This window comes from Nannospalax galili, unplaced genomic scaffold (genome assembly GCF_000622305.1).
Source record: "Nannospalax galili isolate Female #2095 unplaced genomic scaffold, S.galili_v1.0 scaffold456, whole genome shotgun sequence".
Classification (NCBI taxonomy): domain Eukaryota; kingdom Metazoa; phylum Chordata; class Mammalia; order Rodentia; family Spalacidae; genus Nannospalax; species Nannospalax galili.
In genome coordinates, this window is record NW_008337055.1 from 715,580 (window position 1) to 719,228 (window position 3,649).

At 43.7% G+C, this 3,649-nt stretch overlaps 2 protein-coding genes across 5 annotated transcripts in view; one reads left to right on the plus strand and one right to left on the minus strand.

Moving 5' to 3' along the window:
* LOC103733126 (histone H2B type 1-A) overlaps positions 1-3,649 on the minus strand; it is a 352,787-nt gene that overhangs the window by 196,518 nt on the left and 152,620 nt on the right. The window lies entirely within an intron of this gene.
* The window catches only part of Slc17a2 (solute carrier family 17 member 2), a 17,217-nt gene continuing 16,437 nt past the window's right edge, over positions 2,870-3,649 (plus strand). For all 3 annotated transcript variants that reach the window (XM_029562990.1, XM_029562991.1, XM_029562992.1), the window contains exon 1: positions 2,870-3,015. The gene's annotated coding sequence lies outside the window, so the exon portion shown is untranslated. The remainder of the gene's footprint in view (positions 3,016-3,649) is intronic.

Consider the following 3,649-nt stretch of genomic DNA (forward strand, 5'->3'; position numbering starts at 1 on the left):
AACCTCATTTAATTTTATGTCTTATAGGGTTTATACTGAGTACAATATTGTATAACTTTAATAATTCAACTGTAAACCTAAAAATGTACAGCCGATTTTGTGAGAGATGTATCCTAGCTCAGAAAATTGTTATTGAATATGTCAATGCTGTTGTAATGAAATGCTTCCTCTAAGTATGTGGTTATTAAATAAATAATTATCTGGGAAAAAATAAATGAAAGAAGGAAAAAGAAAAGAAAAAGAAAAAAAGTAATGGGGAGATATGTGAGGTTTTGGACGTGTTGATCAAAACACCTTATATGCACGTATGAAATTCTCAATAAAGTTTTTGTTGAAAAACAAACAAGCAAACGAACGAACAAGCATCCAAGTCAAATGATAGATGTGGCTTGTCCTCTGTGACCATCTCTACCTTCCCGGAGTGAGGCCCTCACCTTCTCTCAACTGCATGTCACTGTGTCTACTGGGGATGGCTGGGCCTCTTTCAATTCAGTGGGTACCAGATGTCAATTATTAAGTTGAGGAGGGTTGGTGGTTTGTGATATTAAACTTCCCCATCGAAGAATACAGTAATTGGTTCCATGTGGGTGGATTTTTATTTTATGTTCTTTAATAAATATTTATTGCTTTTCTTTTCGTATCACACTTTTATTGCTCACATAATTCTGGAAAGTTTTAGTTTTTGTTGCAGGGAACGTTACAACATTTTCCTATTTTTCCTTCAGAAAATCTGGTTCTACTATTGGGGAAAGCAATTGAATTTTAACAATGAATTACCATATTTCAAGTCAGTCCGCCAAAGGGTTCATCCTCCACCACGGTGAACAGTTCTTCGGTGGCTCCGCTTTCCGGACCATCCTTCCTCTGTGATGCTTCGTCTCACAGTGCAGAGCCCCACCTCCTCCTAGACGCCTTTCCTGACACCGGTGTAGCCAGGGTCCTTGTTTGCTCTCTCTGGATACTTACGCAAGCTTGTGTGACTTTCGTTCACCTCCGTTCGTCCTAGGAGTCTGTCTCTGTGTACAGCCTCTCTCAGTGGACTTTGAACTCTGTAGGCATTAAACAAAGTGACATTTTCAGAAGTTAAGCACCATGTCTGAAACACAGCAGTTTTTTAAATAAAAAGTGTGCAATTACACCACTTTAATTGGGAACTGCTCTTAATATCAAGCCAGAGGGACTATGTTTTTAAGGACTTACCAACTCTTGGTGTTTATGAATGATATAGATGTAAGATATTGAATCCTCCCCCCAGGAAGAACCCAGGGCCTCATGCCTGATAAGTGAGCACTCTGCCATCGAGTCTCGAGCTTTGCTATATTCTAGCCTTGAACTCCTGATCCTCCTGCCTCAGCCTCCCAATATCTAAATTATTTAACTCTAAAATTGAGTTGATTTATCAAGGCTTTGTTACATGAGAATCACAGTAAGGGTGAAGAGTTTGGGTTAGCTCCAGAAATCTTTATTTTTTCATTGAGAGTATAACACAAAAACTCATTTGTCAAATAAGCTATCTTTTGTTGAGCATATACTGTCTTTTTTAAAAAAATTATTTATTATTTTTATTTTATTTGTATGAGTGTATTGCCTGCATGTATGTGAGCATAACCATGTCTTTGTACAATGCCCTTGGAGGTCAGAAGAGGGCATCAAATTGCCTAGAACTGGAGTTAGGATGGTTGTTAGCCACCACATGGGTGCTGGGAACCAAACCTGGGTCCTCTGCAAGAGCAGCCAATGCTCTTAACCACTGAACCAGCTCTCCAGCCCCAAGTACACACTTATGCCATTCACACTGCTGTAAACTACCACAGCAAGCCTCTGGAGGGAGCACAGCCCACTTTGGACTGTGACCTCCAGGACTGTGAAAACAAGTGTATGTGTCTTTGAAGTCCCCTAGTTTGTAGTACCTAATAGAGTACCAATGCAAATTATGGGGGCTGGAGAGATGGTTCAGGGTCTTAAGAGCAGGAGTGCTCTTCCAGAGACCTAATTTCAGTTCCCAGCACCCCCATGGAGCCACTCACAGCTGCCTGTAACTCCAGCTCCAGGGATCTGATGCCTTCTTCTGGCCGCCTTGGGCACCTTCACACATGTGGCATACATTCTCACAAACATACAGACACATAAGCAAAAATAAAATGAATACAGAGACCAGACCGACTGACTAAGAGGCTGGATAGTGGGCCCCTTTGGGGATGATGATGAGAAAAGAAACCCAGAAGAGAGGTTCTGATAGAGGCAGAGAGGAAGGGACCCCCACCTCATTTTAGTAGGGTTAAGAGGCAGACTAGGAGGATCTAGTACCAGTCACTTAATCAACAAAACAAAACAAAACAAAACAAAACAAGACAAGAACCACAAAACATAGACCCAAGTGTCAGGAATCAAGCAAAATGCACACCTGGAAGGATAGAGAAAATGGCAGAATGGCTGGCACAGGGTGACTCACACTGGTTCACAGTGGGCACCTGACCTGGAGGAAGAGCCCTGGCAAGAACATCTCCTAAAGCTGACTGCCTTGTGAGCAACAGATTTCATCTCATTTTTCCCATGCCCCCATACACTGGGCATTTTAACACTTGTTTCTTAATGCAGAAGTCAGTTCTAACAGACGGTGTGCTTCGTCTGAGGTTACAGAAAACTCTAGGCGTGAGGTGGGCACAGCCTCATCAACAGCACAGCCTCATCAACCTCTGGCTTCCGTGCCAGGCTACGTTGGCTTTCAGGAAAATGGCCTGTTGACTGAGTGGTTGTGTGCACAGTTCAAAGCAAAAAACATAGTGACATCTTTGAGATACTCAATCGGTGATAACTTTAAAAGTAAAGTTAAAAATTAAGCGGCTCAGACGAAGGCAGATGCCCTGCCCTGAGAGCGCAGGGCCAAATCTGGCGGTGTCCTACTGCAGTGTGGCTGATTATGTACCCCCATGAAGGGAAGAAGGGACAGGAATGCCCTCTTTTTCCAAATTGGCCATCTAGTCCAGGGCTTCAAACACTGGTTTAATGGTGAAGGTAAGTGTTTTTATTCTTTTTCAGGCAGACGGTTATTACTAATTTATCAGAGCTCCATTAGAAGGGGAACCACAACCCAAGGATTGCCATTTGAGAGTGTCTGATTCCAAAATATTAGAGGCTTTCTTACAATGTAGCTAATCCAGCCAGGACCTAAGGCTTGGGAGGACACTGGTGGCCAGTGGCTACTAGCCAGAGGAGCTCGTCTGTACTGACTGTGGTATATAGATGAGTTGGAATGGTTTTGCCTGTGGAATGAAACACTGGACCAGAACTGACAAGGTTTAGCTTTGGGACTGGGACTAAAGAGTATTTCAGATTTCAGTGTATTTGAAATTGCCTCTCAAGAAAAAGAGACTATGGCCAAAGTTTGCGTAAGACCCAAAGCAAGAAAACGCGACTCTTTCCAGAGGTCCCCTGACTTGCCATCCGTGTGTGGCTAAGAAGTCCGCAGAGAGACTTGGTGGGCACCTGTTGATAAAGTGACCGGGTGCCAGAGGGAAAAGGGTTCTGCGAGTACATCTCCCAGCCTACCCAGAGTGCACCCTGATTCGGAAGCCCAGCTGCTGGCTGGGAGGAGGAGGGGAAAGACTCTGCTGTGTTTCTCCTGAGCTGTGACCCCCCATCCCCCTCC